We start from the raw sequence: 22057 nt of genomic DNA, 5'->3' as shown, positions 1-22057 counted from the left end.
ATTCAAAATAAAATCGCACCGACCGAGAGAATGATATGATTATCTTGTGAGATGGATGAGTCTTCAATCAAAAGAAATCAGGTGAACAGGAAATATACCAATCGATTAATTGCTAGGCCGACTTCAACACGTTCATAGCTGTTAAAAACCATGGACATCCACTGTAAATTTAATGAAATGCCTTTGCTTGTTACCAAATCATGCCAAGCTGTCAACTGCTAACTGGTACAGCCAACTAATCACTGTAGGTCATCGCCGTATTAAGTTTCTTGGCACAGTTTCACAGCGTTCAAGAGCAACACTAACATGAACTATCATATAAAGAATTATTAATCGTGAGCAACGTAAAACAGGGCATTCCCTCGCCTCGCGGGAACTTGGTATTTCCGTATTTGTTCATACTAATAGAGCTTGCTGTTCTGGTGTTCAGCCTATTCGACTAAGATTGAATAGTCTCAGAGTGGAACTGTGGAATAAAATGACAATTCCAATGATCATATCTCCCGTTAATAAGGTTAAAACAATGTTTGGCTGATTTAAGCATTACTGTTTTCTTTCAGTTGATTAAAAACGGTTACTTCCCTACACTAAAAAAAAATTTAAACTTAAATAATAACACAAGCATCAAATTATTCAAAACATTCCAATATAGCCACCGGAGAAAATCTTTCCGTGTTCATATCAAAGTAATGAAAGCAAATATTTACAAGACTGTTTTCTAGTAAACCTAAGGGTACGATCTATAGATTGACTAGAATATATTTAAACTATAAAAAAACATTGCTTGGTCGACAAGTATATGAGCTTTACCGGTTATTCCTTGATTGGTTTACGCCTTTATTTATTGTTATTATATCTTATTGTATAAGCACAAGGGACTTTCCTCCTAGTGGTGGGGTTTGGGAGCGTGCGATATTATTTCAACAACAATATATTTAAAATGAATCATTAAACGTATATATCAATCAAATCCACCCTTAGGCACTGCCTGTCTGTGTTGACTAAATGTAGATTCCTTTGGACTTTAAGAATCTAGTAGAACATATGCAAATAACGAATGCAGGTTGCAACCTCAATGACTACCGAAGAGTACTATTGATTGACGCAATATATTCCATCCATAAATATTTACATGCATACATACCTGTGACGCCGTTAGAATTCAGAATGGGCAATGCCATTAAAGTTTAATTAAGGTTACGAAGGAAGGCAAAGTGAGTCATGTCTCCTACGGGGTGCAGTGAGTCGTGCCCAACAGCAAGAGAGTCAAGACTCCCGCTTCGGTCATCTCGCGAAATCCATGCGAAACATACATAGGACTTGGAATGTTAGGAAGATGCTGAGGACAGGTAAATTTGGAAAATTTAAATCGGTGGATAGAGAGAGGCAATAGAGATGTTTTGGGACTGTAAGTGGAGAGATGGAAGGACAGCGGGGATTACTGGAGCGATAGCTGTAGAGTAAGTAATAAACTACAGAGACGAAGTTACCCATCTGGAGATGGTATTAATATTGAACCAAAAGATTGAGTCTCGAATGGGACGGTAGGCAAAGGAAGAGATGATAGTTATGTAGGTGACTACGATTTAAAATTAGGGAATGATTGTGGGGAGTAATCAATAGAGTTCTGCAGCAGACAGGGCTTACTCAAAACGAACTCTTGGTTTAGGAACCACAAGGGGCGTAGGCATAAATCGAAAATACCCGAGGGTTAAGAAAGATATTACTCGGATTATATTAATGTTAAACGCAAATTTAGAAGCTGCGTGATTAATTCAACCAATTTTTCGGAAGCAGATGCGGATACAGAGGATAATTTAGTACTTATGATGTGTAACGTCGGATTCAATAGGATGAAACTAGGAAGATGGATGAGGAAACGAAATGAGAAGCATTAACCGGTGCGCCAAGAAAGGAGTATCAACTGGCAGTAGAGAAAATTATTAATGAGGAAAGGGAGCTGGGTACAATCAAAGAAAAATGATATCATATCTAAATCCACAAACGAAGCAGAATAAGAAAAAAATGAATAGAAAAAAGAAATAAAAAGAAAAAAAACATGGCTTACGATTGCGTCCAAAATGATATTGGAAAGAAATGAATATATGCACAAACGCTTATTTAGATAAAGTACGAAGAAATCAATGATGCAGGATACATCCTGTAAATTGGCGAGAAAGTAAAAGGGCGAAAGAAGCAGTCCGAGCTCATGGAAAAATAAAGGGTAACATTTTTGCCCTCAACAATAAGATGAACGTACTGACAGGAAGTAAGAAGGGAAAATCCAACCAAAAAATCAAAGATAAGTATGAAAAATTATTGATTTAATAAGAAAAATATTCAATAAAGATGAACTGAATCCATAGAAGACCCATGTAATAAAAAAATAGACCAGCAGGCTCAGGCATAGAAAGATTGTATTAATTATATGAGGATAAGTTAAGTCCAGGGAAAACTTGAGAGCGATATAAAATGGACGCTAATGGCATTAAAATCAAATAAGACCGTGGGGTAGGCAGCATTTTTGTAGAAATAATGAAGGATTTATTCAATCGAAGGAGGAGGAAATTTTAAGGACTAATTCGTAACATCTAAGAGGGTGAACTAAACAGTTTCCGACCTAACAAATATAAAAGATATTTTTTCTAAAATTTTATAAAATATACTGATAATATCTGAGGCCGGAAACTTTTCAAACCACCCTCTTACGAGTCTGGAATTCGGTTGGTAGATTTATTCAGACCTACTTCAGTATCTGCTTTGAAAACGAGAAAAGAAGCCCAATTTTAAGACTATAGGACAATACATTCTATTTCACACCAGATAAAATGGTAGTCACAAATAGTAGGATAATTAATAAGAGGATGGAGAGAAGAGCGAATTGTTAAATGAGGAATGATCGGTATGAGTTCAGAAAGGAGAGAGGTACGCGACATGCCAGAGCAGTCACGAGGTCACTAGTGGAGCGTATATGTAGAACATAATCAGGATGTATTTGCCTGTTTCGTAGATTTCGAGAAATCGTTTATTAGAGTAAATTTCCCGAAATTTATGAATGCATAACGGAAAATAGGAGTATATTGGTGGGATAAAAATACTTATCCGAAACCTGTACTTCTCACAGACTACCCAGGCGCGAGTGGCGGATGGAGAGTCGAGAGGGAAACAGTCTAGAAAAGGGGTAAGATAAATGTTTAAATTATCACCTCTCCTCTTTAACTTACATCCGGATGAAACGGGTACAGAAGCATGGGAATAACTGGAGATCGGAATAAAAGTCGTCGGAAAATTCATAGTATCCGTTCGGCTTACTGATGATCAAGAATTACTTAACCAGTCGCCATTTAATGTAAGTGCGATATGCATGGGGTGAGAATCAATGTAAAATCCCTTTCTACCCCTTATCTCTTACCCATACCACCTGGTTCTTGTACCCCCTGCCACATATCCTTTTGTTATATATGCGTAGTAATTATGTAGATGTAAATAAAATAAATGCTATGCGGTTTTCAGAATGAAGAAAGGTAGAGTAATGTTAACTAATATTGGATAAATCCAAAGAAGGCAGAATATGTCTATTTACAGAGGGATGGCAAGAATCTCTCTCGCTCGGCGTGTTACAGAGAATGAAGGGATCAGAAATATATCCGGAATTGAAAAAGAGTTTATTATGGTGTCTCTGATATCCGGTTGCGTTCTGTTAGAAAGGAGTTATACACAGTGCAATTATTTTATCAGTACAATGCGTGTACGCTGAATTAATGGGATGTGGTTGATCGTTTCCTGGCGACCAAGGTACGAGTAGTATCCTCAGGAAGGATACTAGCTTGTAGGGAGTAGTGGCTGTGGGGCAACAGAGTGTCGTTACCGTTACCAGGGAATTATTCGCGTGGCATGGGTACTGTGAAAGCCAGTTAAACAAAAGTTTTAAACCTCTATGTGGGGGAAACGTGGAGGGCACAGCGTCAGGGTCTATTTCAAAAGGTTCCCCCTGGTTGAAATTTTTCATTACCCGACCACCTTAGGAGCGCCGGCCCCCCGTCGTTATTAATCAAACAAATGTCACTTCTCATACCCTCTCCCATGCTCACTAGCCCATCTACTCCATGGGATCACCCCCTTTTCCCCTCCAGTTGACCCCACGCTACCAAACCTCCTCCCACAACTTCACGGGTTTCCAGGCGAGAAAGAATCAACACGCACTCGTTTGGAGTTTGTCTGGCAGCGCAGTGGTCCAAAAATCGTCCGTTCGGCGAGTGCACATCATTCGAGCACAGTTTATTCGCGCGTTTGACTGCACTTGCGGGAGGGTGGGGGAAGCAGGGGGGGAGGGAAACACGCTTCCGAACCCATCGATTCAATTTCCTCCGTTTGTGCATCTATTCGCGCATAACTAACGACTGGGAAAAGGAAGGCGCGTGTCGAAAAACAAGCCAGCGTCCCTTGACACGCACCCGGCACGGCCGTACGAGTCTAGTGCCGAGGGAAATGGAAAGGGGTCGGAGCTTTTGTTCCGATGCGTTTTGTATCGTCTGCTCACATCTGGAATACCACTCTAGCAACAAATAAGTACTTCCTTGAGTACTCTTTGAGAAGTAATGGTTTACTGAACAGAGACCAAAAAATTAGGATAAATTTTAGACTGAAATTTATTGTATGTACTCATGCATTGTGCACATAAAATATCAATTATGGCATTTTAAAATAATCTATATTATTTAATGACACGTAAAAAAAACAGATACTGATATCATTGGGAGAGGAAATCACAAAAAAGGAATACATGAATGGTCACGAACAAAGTACACCAATCACAGAGTTAAAATTGTAAAAGAATGATTATCTAATTACCATGAAGTCTCATCTGATAAAATTATACCAATTTTTAACTGACTGTATGGACTGCTATAAAACCTAATTCCCTATGATGTGCGTTTCTTACTCTTCCTTCACACAATATTCAATGTTATTTTGACATCTGTAACTCTCACGATTACTTTACTGCTTGATTTTGTAACATGGCCATGATATCCCTATAATTGGCTCACATTTTTCCCTAGTATGTGCACGTGTAAAAATCCAGCGTATACATTCCATTAAAAAAACGGACATCACTTTTCTCCACACGACCCCTTCGAAAAAGCGTACATAACCTCAACCCATTTTAGCACAAAGTTGGATTAGTTTCCCGTTTTTAGCAAAAAAATACAAGGGGGTAATCAAAATAGGTTCTCCTAAAGCTACGATTCTTGTCAAAAAGTAATGAAATAAGACCCAAAACAAATGTAAACGGTCTCCCAACGTATAAATATATATTCAAACGTATACAGTTAAAAATGCATTAGATTCGGTTTAAATTCTAGTTAATTGTGATTTGAAAGAATATAGATCTTAATTTATGCTATTATTTGGGCATTTAACTTCACATACCAGTTCATACCTCAATCATCGTTATTCATTCGTCTTTTTAAAGTAGATCGATGTTGTAAACATGCCTAAAGTATTTAGTTTAACATTTTCTTGATTTATAGGATTAAAACATGAAAAAATTTCGAAACCAATATTTATTATCAAATGTGCATTAGTATAACATCGTACAGCCATTGAAAATGTATATTATCATTACTTATATGATCCTATTGCACATATAACTCACATTCGATCCCTGATAGCAAACTCATTTCGAAAAAAAAGTAAAAATTAACATTCCGTTTTGTATTTATTTGGATAATAGTTACTTCGAAAAATACCATAATAGAATCGGTAAGAGATGGTTAGAATAAAGACTTTTATTAATGAAAACTTTCTAAGCTTTCATTAATAAAGAAAGAAAGAAAGAAAAATGTAAAGGTTAGGCACAGGAATGACACAGTTACGAGTAAACTAGTCTTCGTCATGAAAGTATTTAGGGTGCAAACCATAACAATATTATTGAAATAAATCCATCTAATCGCGTCATGTTACAATAGAAAAGACCAACATTTTCTTCTATATACTACCTTGATCAAAAATTTCCCGGAATTTATTCGGAAAATTAAAAATACAAGTTTATTCATCTAAATCTATATTGTCCCCTTCAAAGTAATCCCCATCGACTGCAACACACTTATGCCAGCGCTTGATCCAATCCTCGAAACATTTTTTATATTCGGTTTTCGGTATGTCCATCAGTGCTTCCTGCGATTTTTCCATTACTTCCTCTCGGCTGCTAAAACGCGTTCCCCGTAATGGTTTTTTAACTCGATTGAACAGAAAGAAGTCACAGGGAGCCAAATCAGGTGAATTCGGTGGCTGTTGGATGGTATTTGTTGCATTTTTCGTCAAAAAATTACGAATAATGACAGCACTGTGCGACGGTGCGTTATCATGGTGCAAAATCCACGAGTTTTCTGCCCACATTTCTGGTCTCTTTCGGCGAATTGCTTCACGCAAACGTCTCATAACGCCCAAATAATACTCTTTGTTTACTGTCTGGCCTTCTGGCCAAAATTCATGATGCACTACACCGTTGTAATCCATGAAAACCGTCAGCATTGCCTTCTTTTTTGACTGAAAACGACGTGGTTTTTTTGGTCTCGGCTCATTTGGTGAACGCCATTCACTTGCCTGATGTCTGGATTGCGTGTCGTACTCATAAACCCACGTCTCGTCTCCAGTAATGATCCTTTTGATGAATGTGGGATCGGATTCAGCCTCGCAAATCATGTCTTTTGCGACGTCAACACGGTCTCTTTTTTGCATGAAATTGAGGTCTTTTGGCATGCTACACGACGGAAACCCAAATCATTAACCACAATGTCTTGGGCGGATCCATAGGCAATGTTCAAGTCCTCCGCTATTTCTCTGATGGTTAATTTGCGGTTATTGACCAACACATCTTTTACTTCATCAATTTTTTCACCGACTTTCGATGTCGATGGTCTGCCACTGCGTTCATCATCTTCGATTGACTCACGACCACTTCTGAACCGCTCGTGCCACTGGTAAACGACCGTTTTTTTTAGAGAATCGTTGCCGAAACACTTTTCCAACATTTCCAACGTCCGTGCGCCACTAAATCCGTTTTTTACGCAAAATTTAATACAAGTTTGTTGTTGCAAATTTAAATCCATTTCTGAAATTGTAAAAAATCGCCAACACACACAGAGATAGATGTACTCTTGGCTACGTAACTTTTGCAAATGTCAAGTTATGACACTAAGATTTAAAGGGAATATCAACAACAGATGTACCAATTTAACAAAAAAAACAGAACTCAAATCGGAACGATGGGAGCGCCACACGGTGGTTATTCCGGGAACGTTTTGATCAAGGTAGTATTTCTCATGAAGTTCAGGATCACTGATGAATAAAAACTAATTTATTTTGATGCATTTATATCCGAACTCTTTATAAAAGATGTTATTTTTCCTATAGGTATTTTCCTATATAGTAAGTGAAAGGTAGTTTATTAGCAAAGTTTTAAACATTCTTAATTAAACATCCCTATTATTTTCATCAGTCAGAGAATGTGTCTCAATCACATGTGATTGGACCGTTATGTTGAACTAATTGCATTTATCTGTAAATAGTTTTCCTGCAAAATAACGTTAAATGGCTCGACATTAAGTTTATATGTTATAAGACATTTTATGAATAGAAGGCATCTGTTACAGTCTCGTTTGGATCGCCCATAGTGGCCTCTGCTTCCTTGAATGGGATAAGTGCGTAGGGTATGATATGAGAATTCTCTTTTTAGGCGTATGGACGTCTCTCGGCATTTACTTGAGTATAGATAGCTAAAACTTGATTGGTAATATTCTCGTCTTGAAATCAAAATTAACATTTCTGACTGAATATTTTTGAAATGATAGTTTAGGCGTTGAAATTTAATAAAAGTAGTTGTTTCACTTGATTCCCTGTACCTCTTTCAGACTTAGTTTGCCATTTTTGGGGCATTTTAATTTTAAATGAAGTCAAGTTTCAAAGGGATGCATTATAAAATTATTGAATTTTATATTCCAGTTTTTGTACATACATTAGCTTTACATTGCAATTATTTTCTTGGGGCATTTAAATTTGAAATGAGGTTTAATTTAAAATGAATCTATTACCATTATTAAATTCCATACGGTAGGAAAATCTGAAGTGTTTACATTTCAATTCCAGACCAAACAATATGAACGTTTCGCTTACCAGATTGCGCATTTGGAAAAGTTATGAATGATGATAAAGGAGGAAAAACGAGACAAAGAAGAGGACAAAGCAAGAAGTTCGGGATTAAGGTCAGTTGTGAAGAGGAAGTTTTTGAGGATTTTCCCTAAAAAATGAAAAGTAGATACTGAGAGATAGAAAAGTAGACTGAGAGATAGCAGGATACTTAAGCCTGTGATATACCTAAAAGGAGAATGGTAAGCAGGGAAGAAAGGGAAATACAAATGGCATATTGGGTGGCATGAAGAATAGAGAATCTCTGTGGATCTGGAGAAGAAAATATCACAGGAAAATGGATATCACCATTGACAAGAATTGCTTGTAAAACGCAATAAAAAGTTTCGAGAGTCATTCAAAACTTGCGTCAGCCATAGAATCTACGTATTTCAGCGGGGTTTCCATTTTGGAATAAGTCCTCTACATGAAATATTAAGAAATATTCCCCACCATTTTTTTAATAATCTTTTTCTGATACTTACTACTACTATAAAATCCTAAAAAAATTACGTCCTTTCAATTAACGCAAAACCAATTGACCAGCAGAAATTTAATTTGGCCTATTGTCATAGCCTATTGATTGTTCACATTCTTTTGTTCTAAATAGTCTTCTAGAAGACCTGAGAAGTGTGTTACAGTTTAAAGATAAGTAATAATAAAGTCATTAAAAGTATAAGATTCTATTAACACCAGCGAATACTTAGGAAATATTTTACTATCTTCCTTTACAATAAGAAGCTTTGACATATCTACCCACATATTTGAAATATTATTCGTCCCTTATTCTATTATACGCATTTAGTTTATAATTTAAAATGCCAACTTATTGATGCCACGCTCGCGTCACTTAACTTGGAATAAATCACGGGGCGACCTGCAATCCTGGCTACGGCGTGACTAGCAATCGAAGCGATTTGGCTTTGAAATAATAGTACCTTCACCATTTTCTCCCGATTTCGCCTCAAGCGACTTTTTCTTATCGCGAGAACTCAAAAAGCTATTCCGAGGTCGGAAATTTGACAACACCAATTACGTCATTCAAGAGATGGAACAATGGGTTTCGACACACTCTGCTGAGTTCTACAATGACGGCTTTCGAAAGGATAATAAACCTGGGAGATATGAACAACGAATGGTTGAGACTATGTACAGAAGTTTAAAGAATAATAAATAAAAATTAAGTGTTTCTCTCTCTCTCACTTTCGATTTTTTTCGTATTTTACGAAAAAAGTGTACGTAAGTGTACGAAACTCCTCGTATTGAACGGAATCAAAGTAGGACAGAATGTATACTCTATTAAGGAATAAAGGGAGGCAGAGAGTATGCAACGGATTAAAATTGTTATACGTAACTCAGTTAGCAAAACTAATAGGAGTGTGGTGGTACTAAAAAGTGTAGCTTAGCAGTGCTCAGTAACCGGGTCCATCAAAATATACCTAGACCTATGAAATACCCAACTCATGGTGAACGTAAAATTCTATTAGTTTAAAAGACCAAAATTACGATACAAGGCTAAGGAGTGATTGGAATGATATAAGAGGACTGAGGAATGTGCAAAGTGGTTACCATATAATATTTTCCCTACGTGGTGGCGATGCATGAAATAATCATGGCAGACACGTTCTCCGCTGGCGGTTGCGGCGTCGGCCGCCACCGCCCGGGTTGAAAGATTTATTTCAGAATCAAACCTCGGCGGAGGGGAAGGTAATTACGCGATGAAGGTCTCCGACTCTCGGGGAGAGTCGGAGACGAGGTCACCGTGTTTGAGTGGCTCACCAGAGAGCTATCTCACCAGTCACACGATACACACACTTGGTACGTGTGGGGAAAGAGGTGGGAGTGGGCAGGGTGGGATGGGCACAGGGCGGGGGAGGAGGTGGTCGGGGGGGAGCGACCCCGTAGCCGCGACAACTGCTCCCCCAAGAATCGCCGCTCTCGAAATTCCTTGGCCAGTAAATGGTCTCCGTGGTCACGACCTGGCACAATCCTGGAGCATCCCAATCCCTCGGCCACCAGCTCTCGCACCCACCCCCCACGCATACAACTTCCCTCTACCTAAAATAACAGACACACACACATAAACGCATGCAAACCACACTCCTCCCCAGGATCCCACCGGCCAACAAGGCTCATATTCCTCGGATATTTCTCGAAAGTGCAAGGCCAGACGTGTGGAACGACGATCCGTTTCCAAAACCAGCTCGTATGCAGTGTCTCCTCGGCGGGGACCGTTGAGCACGCTAGTGGTAATGCGCACCTTGCAAGGGTCCTCGAGGAATTGAAGCGACAAGATTTACGGCATTTTGGAAGGAGGACAAGTTGTACGTATGTAATGGGAAGAAAAAAGAAAGCGGACGAGCGCAATTTATCGAATTACTTCGGGGACGAACCTTTATTAAATTACCTGAGGGACATTTGAACTTATTTCCTCGATGCACGTAGTATTTCAGATATTTATTTCCCCGTTTAGCAAGAAAAAACGCATTAAATTAACACAATTATTTACTCGGTGATATAACTCTTGTCACTTCAGCAAGACATAAGAGTTTAGTCGTAAAATACTTCAGAGATTACATATATTTTTGACCCCTAATAAAATCCATATCATTTAAGAGTGGAGTTCACCTCAAAAGAGTTATTACAAGTTTAAATGCTTTGAGCAGTGGGCACAATATCAGAAAAATATTTTATTTCTAATTGTAATATATTAAATAACAGGCACTTGGCAAAGTTTATCATGCAAGTTCCATGGCTTCTTATGAGAATTAAACTGTTTTGTTAGCTAAACACGTAGTTCATTTTTCCATCAATTTATTACAGGCAAACTATCAAATATAGGAATTGTATCTTGTATGGAGAAATACGGTCATATGGTGTATATTAAATGCATACATTACGAAGAATTTTTAAAAGTTTATAACTAATGACCCACCTATACTTCAATCAAACTAAAGAAAACCGCGAAAACATTGGACTAAATACTTAGGCATCCTTCAATTAATTAAGAAAGGTAGAACTGCGTATTTAATTATTTGGATTGAGGTAAGGGAGCAGGTTACTTACTAATTTAGCGAAAACCTAGCTCATTCATTGTGACCAATAGCATTTCTGCTATTTTCTAATATTAATTACTCTCCTTTTCAACCTTTTGTTACCTTTTTCATCGATTTCATTCAAATGTTAAATACTGCGCTCCTGGAAACGCTAATTAGTTTTCGGCTATCACCTTCCTGAAATTCACTTTACTGCTTGACTATCGTTAGTCCTTTCCTAGTCCGAAATGTGTAGGACTTGTGTGTGCACATAAAGGAAATGTAATTGTCGTCATAATTATCGAATCTGTTGAAATATGGGCACATGCGCTTCACGAATTACCTAAAACGCTCAAAATAGGAAACAATTCTAAATATTTCGAGCATTTACGTTCACAATTAAGCACCCAAATACGAAAAAGTGCACAAATGAAAGGTAACAATAGACAGCGTGAGTATCAATTGTCGGACAGTTTCCACCATTGGTAATTTTCTACTACTTCAAGCGTAATCAATCGTGTTCTTCAGTAACTCCTTCAACATGACTCCACATTATTTTCGAACCTCAAGTTTCAACACCCTACGAATGACAATTTACGAATACAGTACAAATTAATACGATTTAGAATCATAAATTTCTGCTATTTTATTTGTCCATTGCGATGACTCGAAATCCCTGATTATATTCTGTGCAATCAGTGAACCTTTACATATTGATTGACACCAAAAACACAGAATAATTTGCAATTATTCCTTTATTTCTGTCGAGTGCAAGAAAGATTATGGAAAATATGGTATTAAAGTATTTTAAACGTTTGGAATGTAAATTCCAAAAATTTTTATCTTCTCCTCTCCTTCATTACTTTTTAGGAATCGAACCCAATGACTATAGGACCATTATTAGAAATATTTCTTTTTTCTGATGATAAGGAACCTGGCCACGAGGCGCCCATGGGATTCACGAAAATATTTACCTATTTATTTTAGGGACAGACTGAATTAATTGCCCTTAAGGACGAATTATTCATCATAATTATTGCATAAATTTGTTCATGCATGTTTGCACAAATTAAGAAAAATGAATAAATATATAGTGTGTGTGCATTTTTATTTATTTATGTACATACATACCTACTTAGGAAAAACAGGGTAGATGGGAGCGGAGATTGAACGCAGAAGCATCAAGCGGGAGGATAAGAAATGAGTGTCAGCTGGCTATCGGAAAAAAATTTAGCGGAGCAAGGGAGGCAGGTAGAATAGAAGAAAATAGAACAAACCGAAAAAGGGATATCGAATGCCGCAAAACGAATGCATAGGAACAGGAAAAACAATTGTCAAGAAGGGCAAAAAATGAGGTGCTAGGCATGGTGGGAGAGGAGAGGAGATTGTTTGGAGAAGTCCAAAGGAGGGAGAGAGGCGGATGCAGAGCGTTTTCATTTGCGATGGGGATTTTAGACTGTGAGAGCATTATGATAAACCAGGAAGGGGTAGATATAGGATTGGCATGCTTGCCGGAATGGAGCACGGGAGTATACGAGGGGCATTGTACGGAATTGAAGAGGGGCATGTTGCAGTGCCGAATGCATAGCTGTATAATATTAGAAGGAGAGAAATGTAACGGTGTAACATTTTCCACCCAAACTGTAAATTGACAAAAAATATAGTGTTAATGCCTAAATTCATGAACGGGCAAACATATACATACCTAAGCAAGCATTCATTAAAACAAATATATATCCGCACATGCATATGGTATGCATACACGTATATGTATACCTGTGTATGTATTCCTTGATGTACACTTGTGTTTGTGTGTGAATACATAAATACATACATACATATCTATAAATAAATAAATAAATAAAAAAAAAATATATATATATATATATGTGTGTGTGTGTGTGTATACACATACACGAGGGTCATCTAAAAAGTTATCAACCTCAGAAAAAATGTTTTTTATCTTTGTTAGGTCGGAGCCTTTTCAGACCACCCTCGTATTTATAAATACAGATATATATATATATATATATATATATATATATATATATATATATATATATATATATATATATATATATATATGTATGTATGTATACACCAATATATACATATATATTATATACATACACATATATATATATATAAATAAATGAATAAATATATATATATATATATATATACACACATACACACACTTAAACTAGAATAGACACTCCCATACAAACACTTTTCCACTCCCAGTGCTTATATGTAGGTGTGTACCGGATCCCTCCCTTCCTACGCCCATCCAAACCTCGCCGTCCTCTCTGCCATCGACCCAGGCGGATTTCCCCACCAAGCGCTCGCTACCCCCTTTTTCCCTCATATTTTATTTTATAGCGAATTTTCTCTCCCTCTCTCTTGTGCCGCCAACTTTAGATTTACTCAGAGGCCCAAACGGTTCCGAACGCTTTATGGAAGAGTTCATGCAGGTTTTATACATTTTTCATCCGGGGCGGGGGTAAGGGGGGGGCGGGGAGGCTTCAAAACGTTTTTTGAAGGATATAGGGCACCCACGTACGTAATCTATTTGGCCCATTCTTTCTCCTACCATCCGAGTGGCGGGCGCGAGTGATTTAGCGGCCGGAAGTACGGTGGGATATTTGAAAATGGCCGTTGGGGAATTGCATTATCGATACAAGGGAAATAAAAACATCCCGCGGACGATAATAGGCGTGCCATTTGGTCGGATGCCTGCGGGGATGGTCCTCCGGGCGCTCAACACGGACGGCGTTTATTCCGGGAAGTACGATGGGGAAGGCAGAAACGGCCCGAAGAATAAATGCGCATTTACGGACGATCCCGTAGGCAAAAGAATGATAAAAATTATATTATGGCAACGTGTTTAGCGCATGCATTATGAGTTTCAGCGATAGTGAATTTGAAAAGAAAAATAATGACGAGGTTAAACTCCCTGTGCTATTAGGTTGTTAAGTTAAAGATCTTTATGAATACAGTATGTTTTAGCTAGAAAGAAACAACAGATACCTATTATATGATCCGTTACCGAAGGAAAGGTGGTAGCTTAGTTATAAAAATAGGGCATTGAAGTCCGGGCGTTTTGGTAAGGTTTACTGCTGGGTAAAAAGAGACAAGAAAGTTAGACTAAGCAGAGGGGATGAAGAAAGCAGATTATCCCTCAGAAAAGGCGTTGAAGCAGAAACAAAATCCACCATCTCAGCAGGCAAGCGCATCGTTATATCATAAACTTGTTGTCTTGAGTGAAAAATATCGGCATCGCAAAAGAAATTCAAGTAACGAAATACACTTCATAGATAAACGAAAAAAATCGAATAACCAAAGAAAAATGGAGAAAATTAAAAACATGAGACGAGTCTTGATTCTAAAAAGGAGAATAAATAAATTCACAGATAATTGAGAACCAATGCGCTGGTGAGGATGTCAAAGTTAGTGTCGAATGGGACTACCTAAAGGGAAATAATTCGGATGATACTCATTAGACAAATGACAAAAGGAGACATCAAAATGAAGTAGATAACTCACTGTAAAAAGGGGGAGGAGTGTTGAGCCAAATTAATACTGAGATTATTTGATTAATAATGATACATTTGCCAATTGTGACCGGTTCTTTTCAGATGCTTTTACAGCCGAGATGATTGCGTGCTTCCAGTAAGATTTGTGCATCCATTAGCCTGTCAATCCAAAGATTGCTTGACCGTGGCACCCCATTATACCCAATTTCAGGATAGTTCTCTTAAAACCCTTCATAACCTTTACATAGTATATCCCTCTTTACTCATGTATTTGTCCTTAGAAATTCCTTCTGCGCCATCCTAACACATAAAATTTCCTCAATATCCTCAAACTATCTATTCTTCTATCACGTACGACATCCTTATTCCCTTTCCCACGAAGATCCTTTTGCACACACCTTCATTGCTCATAATATCTCACCATACGGTCTTCAGTATCCACCATGAGAATTTAGATTCAAAGATTTCTATTCATCTTTGCTTTTTTTCCAACGTTCCATACCTCTGATCCAACCCCAAAAGTTTAACATTTCACTTCTCAAAAACCATCGAGGTTACAGTGAAAAGTGCTACTCAATTCCGCCACCTTACTACAACTGCTAAATGGTTTTCGATTTTAAGGATATTGTATCTGTGCTAATTTAAGTTATTCATCACCTTGGTTCTTGAAATGACCTCAGGAAATCACGGTGATAGGGGATTCTTCGGTTGCTTGATTGGCTGAAACACTCAGACGGAAATGATGGAGGGCTTCAGGTTCGAGATTCAGTTGATGCGTTAACACTCTGAAATTGTGGCAATCCGGTGCACCTAGCTGATGGCTTCATTGAAGATTCTGACGCAGTAACTCCCGCAGTTGTTTAACTCGTCAAAAGGAGTGCACCTTTGTTTTTAAAAAAATGGATTTAACCTTATTTAGAGTAAAGGTTCAGTAAATAATTACATATAATTTTAGACGAAGGTATTTTATAACAGGCTTCGATATTTAAACCATATTTTCCCATTTAAACGCTGAACCTAAAGCATCATTCTTCTTTTTCTACATTCGTTACCGACGATGCACCAAATGGTGCGGCAACAGGGTAGTCACGTACACAATAAGCCTTGGCAACTATGAAGAAATTAATGATGAAGGGAATGGTTGAGTGGGTTATTTAAAATATATCTCCTCGCATACACACACTTACACGTTCTTCCTGTAACTGGGAATAACAATCCATAGTGCGGAGTCTCTTCACGCTCAATGTACGGATCGATCTTCCGCCATTTACAGAGGGAGTAAGGAGTTCTTGCATGACCAGATAATCTCCGCCGCCTCTTTACAAGGGATATCTCTAGTACTCTGTGAGAGGTCGGGGGATTGCGTGAAGGCGAATAACAGTTGAAGGAGGCGCTTAACTGATTGGTGTATACATTTGACGGGTGCTCAACTGAGACGCATTCCACTCCGAGAGTCACTCCTTACCCATCTCTCTTGAGGTAAACTTTCCATTTGCCAGCGGGCTGGGAATTACGGTTTATCTTGTAATTGGCAAATGCTAAAGGATGATTATGACGAGCAGCCATTATGTGTTTGATACATGTGCTTTAAAAACGAATATAAAATTTAGCGTCTGAATGGGCAACTTCAAACGGATTCGATTTTGTATTTCTCGTGATAATCGCTTTTGATCCAACAAATGTCATTGTAGCCCGCGAGATAAACGCGCCAACTGACGTGATGGTGATGAGCTATTCAAGCGAATATTATAAAGTAAAAAAGCGTTTATCAAACAAAGCCAACTATATTTATGAAAAAAAGAATTTCCATATTATCACAAGTTCGACTTTACAACTTTTTTATGAGTGACAATCCAATGATAAATGAAATGATGGCATCAGCGAATCACACCTTAAAAGCATAAATATGTAAAAAATATATGTGAGTACTCTTCTGCCGTGGGAATAATCCCAGTGAAATTCACTTGAACCAGGCTATGTGAGTACAGGTATGTGTGAGTATATGTATTTGCGTATTATATATTAGTTATTTTTTTAAATTTATATACATACAAACCAGAAACACAGTAATCAACCGAAGGTTGGTTTGGTAGGTGATGGTAGAGTTCACCCAAATGTGAAATTCACACATCAGGGTAGAGGGGCCAGTTCCTTTCCCGGTGCCAGTTATGGTTTCCCAGGATGATCTGGTACCCGAAAATTCATATAGCTTGGGTGGAGCTGCAGGTGCCCAGAGACTTTCCGGGTAATCGAACCTGGGACCCTCCGGTCAGTAGTCCTACGCTCTAACCCCTGGACAACCGCCAGCCACATATGCATACTCGTATATAGGTATATATTTTAGAGTCTGAGATATAATACATAGAAAAGAGAATAATTATATAGATGAATTTTAACGTTTAAAATCCAAATAGATAACATGATCCGGAATTCCAATTTTAGGAAAGGCTCTTAATCAGGGCCATCGAAGTAAATATACCATTTCTTTCAAAGTTCAATGTTCATCTAAAATGCTAAATAATTTATTTTACTGCTATACAAGTGCAGGTGACCCTCCTATTATTTTTGTTAACTTTTAACTCATTTTCTGGGCATATAAAAACTGGAAATAAGAAACTAGGACTAAAAAATTAAAACGCAAAATTAAATTTAAAGAACAATTTTTACGAAATTTTTCCACTCACAAATAAAGAGGAAGAGAGTGGACGAAATATGCATATGGAAAACAATATCATGGAAAAGGTGCACAACTCATGGCAAAAATATTTATTCACTCTAGCCCGTTGAAGTTAATTTTAGAAGGCAGAGTTGCCTTTGAGGAAATAGACGAAAAACGCGAAGGAATTCGTGGAATCGAATAAATAATGTCGGGATTAGCTGAAGGATGGTTGAGTCGGATGCAGAGCAGCCTCAAATCAATCCCTAGGACTGATGATTATGGATGATCATTCAGGGGATTTTAATTTCAACCTTCATTTCCTAATGACTCCATTAATCCACCTGACCCCATTAATTCCCCAGAATGGGCGTCCTTCCTCTTGTCTCCATTCCACACACAACCATGGACTTCATCCGTGTGGACTGCATCGGTCTGTTGGGTGAAGCACACGACCGGCATAGAGGGACACCACACGGCCCTATCTCTAAACATGGAATGCCTGTCCGCAAACTCACTACTCTGTCTATTCGATTAGGCCTCCCGTTCATCATCAATAAGGACGAGGGCACAACATTTATGTTTGAACGCACACAATCAACAATGGTAAGAACGCCAAAAACCCTGATTTAAGTCTCCTCTTGGGATTACAATGCAATACCGCTCTGATCCGCGAATAGTGTATTTTTTCAATTCATGCGTGGACTTGTCAATGGAAACACGATACTTCGCAAAGGCAAGGATAACGAAGATTTAAACTATCCATTAGATTTACTAAGCTTTTATCAATAATATTGAAATAACATAGAAATATTTACTGTCCGACGTTTTGATTAAATTCAAGAAGATATTTCATGAAGTTTTCTCGGGTCTTCCACCGGGTCAGGGGTTCCATATTGGCGTTCCTTTCGATGCCCGGCTCGTGCATTGCCCTCAGGTTAGATGACGCACCATATACCCTGAGGACGATGCACGAGTCGGGGATCGAAACGTCGGCCAATGTGGAGCCCCTGACCCGGCGGAAGACCTGATAAAACTTTTTGAAGCAAATACGCCGGTAAAGCACCAAGTCTTACTTCAAGAAGATATTGTTCTGGTAAAATAAATACACCTAAGATAAATTAGGTTCTCTAAGAAAGATAACTTTCCTAAACTTCTACTTATGTATTTCCATACCACTTAAGTATATAAACTACGATATGCTGCATTATACCAACAGCACGGAGCATTAAATATAGTAGTTAACTCTTCCCTTTTTTCTTTTATTTTGTTTAGTTGTAAAAGCAACAGTCGGGGAGTTACTTCGCGTTTTCACTCGGGGGACTTCGCTAATTTCTACCCTAAGTTAATCCAAGTGCCCTTTTATTTATTATACTCCAGGTCGGATACAGTTTTATAAAACATCTATATAGGTGTATGGACCACCGATAGAGTATTTCCTCTTAATGGCCCCAAAAATTAAAAATTAACACCTTGATGGGTGGATGAAGATGCAAGTAAACACCCGATGATCCTATTACGCAAACCAAGCCCGATAACAGAAGAATAAGCAAGTGAAATAAAATTTCAGCTGGTAGCAACAAACGTGGACGCATCAACCCCATAAGGATACGAGTAGAAATAACTCAAGCTCACTTTTGATAAACTCGCCCCAGGCACGGACCCGTACTATTATGTATGCCATTTTCCTCCACGCGGCTGGCGGGCGGACGAACCGTTCGCGAGTACTCCCTTGGAGAAATTCTCCTTCCAGCTGCCTCTAATCCCTCTTCCTCCAAACTCCCGCCATTTTTAGTCTGAAAAGGCGATGACTAAGTAGCAATAGACCGTTGGATTGCGATTCTGTTTACACCGTTATCTTGCACGGTATTCGGTTTGTTCACTGATTTCAGCGTGCCTCGGCATACATAGAGTAGCGTATGTTACTTCTATCGTTCTCCACGCCCGATCAAGAATAATTGACACAATCATAAATGCGGATATTATTCATAGAATAACTCTAAAATAAAAATTATATTCAAATTGAAATCGTAAATGTGACGTGGCCATTTTTCTCAAGTGTTTTGTCAGTTTTGTTAAATGGCCATTAAGTTTGTATTGAACCTATGATTTGCATTGATGCAGCAGGATGAACAATGTTCATTATGTCATTATTTTAATTACAAATCCGCCACGGAATTATAAACTGATTGACCCCTTAAGGTCACACCGTAATATTTGGTAGCTTCCTATCATCCCAAATATTAAAACAACTAGATATAAAAACGACATTGAAATGAGTTAACGCGGTTAACCGACGATGGCCGACGAGAGAACGATTAGTTGCTTTCACATTCCTCCGCTTTCCCCTGCCTTGCGATTTGATTAATTTCGGCGAGGTTCTTTAAATTCAAGGTGGATTTCCAAAGCCTGTCGATCTTCTCCTGAATAACCTACGTAGGCTCTGCTATTTTACATGGATGAAATCGTACGAGCCATCCCCGTCTAATGAGAGCCTTAGAAGGCATTAGCATTAGCCGAGAAGGAGAAAGAGAGAGAGCCCGAGACCTAGAGCGGAGATGTGTGCAAGGCACTCCAGACAACTCTCAGTTATTAACATTATAAACGCCTCCGCCGCCTGAAAGCCCCATATAAACCCTCCGGAACACATTCCAGGGGATCTGCACTCCCTCTTTCCCCACTCTCTCTCTCTCTCGCCGTCTCCATTATAGCACCGCGCGCGAATCTCTCTCCGAGTGGGACGGGAATGAAAGGTGAGGAGGGAAATATATGGGGGGACGTGATGCGGAACGAGGTGGGGGATCCGAATGGAAGCGGGCAAGGTAGGAAGTCGGGAGAGGGGGGTTGAGGGAGTAGCGGGGAAAGGGAGAAGAAATTCGTGGGTGTGCTAGCGGAGAGGAGGGCTAAAGGAACTTGAAGTGAACACGGGCGAATCATGATGCATTAGAAAAATAAAACACTTAGTGTAAATCCAACCTTTTTTATTGTGCATGACCCCGACCAGTTCAAACCAAACGAAGACGTCAATCACTAAAAAAACCAAAAATATAAACAGTCACTTTCATGCGTGATGCTTCTATGACGTATAAAACAGGCGATCTCATATTTTAGACACTATCAATCATAATCTTGAGAACTCTTTGAGAAAAAAATTAGATTTTTGCGTTGAAACAGGTCGAGAACTTGGACGCTTGAGAGTGTAACATCGCAAAGCGGTTTACTCTTTTTCGGGAGTGAAGGAAACTGTGCGACCGTATGTTTAAATAATATGAAATGGCATGGACGAATGCGGATATGTTGAGTGCGAAACGGGCGTCTGGCCACCTACTCTTCTCGAGACCCGCACGAAACGGGGAGGCGGCTCTACCGTTGAGCGACGGCCCTCGCTCAGCGCTTCGCCGGAGCAGCTGTATCTCCTCCGCGCGCGAAATGAGTTGGCTCCCGGCGACCCGACGCGTGATTTATGACGCCAGGAGCGCCCGAGAGCTCGCCTCCACGGGTTTTGATCGCTGCACCACATGGACGGAGGCGGGGAAGGGGGAAGGAGACTTTTTAACGCGTCCCGTCGACAAAACTGAACTCAAAACATCCCCTAGTCCAGAGGACAGACGCCTAAAAGGGATATAAAATGGGACATTTTTATATTTCTCCGGCAAATTTCAAAACCCTGAGGTCATTAAGCACAAATTTTAGTCCCAATTTATCGCGAATTAGATGAAATGAACGGATTAATTTGCCGTTTTCGTGATCCTCATCCAAGGATTCCAATCTTACATTGTTCGTAAACCCAACAGCAATGGCTAAAATCACGTATTGTAAACCCTGATCATTTGAACCAAAGCACGAAAATGCTTAGCGTTATTCGCAAATGAATTTGAATTAACTATGGCGACAAGCATTAAATCTCCTAAAAAGGCATTCATTTGCTCTTACTGAAAAAACTCATTATAGAGAATAATTTTCATTAATACACACCATATTCTCATCTATCCGACCTAACCGAATTTTGTACGTCTCTGGTTTCACAGGTGTGCAAGGTAGATGTATGAGAGTATCAGTGTCAAAAAGATGGGTAAGTCAAGAGCGGGAATTATCACCCTGCTTTTTAATGAATACACAGAGGAAATAGTAAAAGAGGCATAGGAAGAACTGAAGACAGAAACGAAGGTCGGAAGGTAATTCATCAAAATTAGTTAGGCTAACAGATGGCCAAGCTTTAGTTATTCAACCACCCAAGGGGTTTTTAATCATTCATAAGCGCATTAAAATATCAGTGTGATAGGTACAGACGAGTATTAATGTGAACGACGCATGTTATGAAGTTTTCAAGAAAGAGGAAGGCAAATACCATCGTGAAAATATGAGGACTAAAGCAAAAGCAGGTGGAATCTTAATTCGAAGCAAATTCAACTAAGATGGCCAAATCAGTAGGGAACTAAGAAGAAACATTGCCTTAGGGAAAGAAGCTTCAACAAGGAAGAGGTAATTGATGACGGGAATGTTGAGTGAGGTTGTTAAAGAAAGTATCGCTAAAAATTTGAAATGGAGCGTATTGATGTACATCGTGGAGACATGGTCATTGAAACAGGATGATAGGCGCAGATTTGGGGCTTTTGAAATGCGGGTGTGAAGAAGGATAGAGA

The 22057-nt window shown here is 38.8% G+C and overlaps 1 protein-coding gene across 1 annotated transcript in view; it reads right to left on the bottom strand.

The window, feature by feature from the left end:
• LOC139698710 (insulin-like growth factor-binding protein complex acid labile subunit) overlaps positions 1-22057 on the bottom strand; it is a 1245847-nt gene that overhangs the window by 1122450 nt on the left and 101340 nt on the right. The window lies entirely within an intron of this gene.

This window comes from Hetaerina americana, unplaced genomic scaffold, assembly GCF_022747635.1.
Source record: "Hetaerina americana unplaced genomic scaffold, ioHetAmer1.1.p SCAF_9, whole genome shotgun sequence".
In the NCBI taxonomy this organism is placed as follows: Eukaryota; Metazoa; Arthropoda; class Insecta; order Odonata; family Calopterygidae; genus Hetaerina; species Hetaerina americana.
The sequence above is the reverse complement of the archived record's forward strand: the minus strand, read 5'-3'. Positions and strand labels throughout refer to the sequence as shown.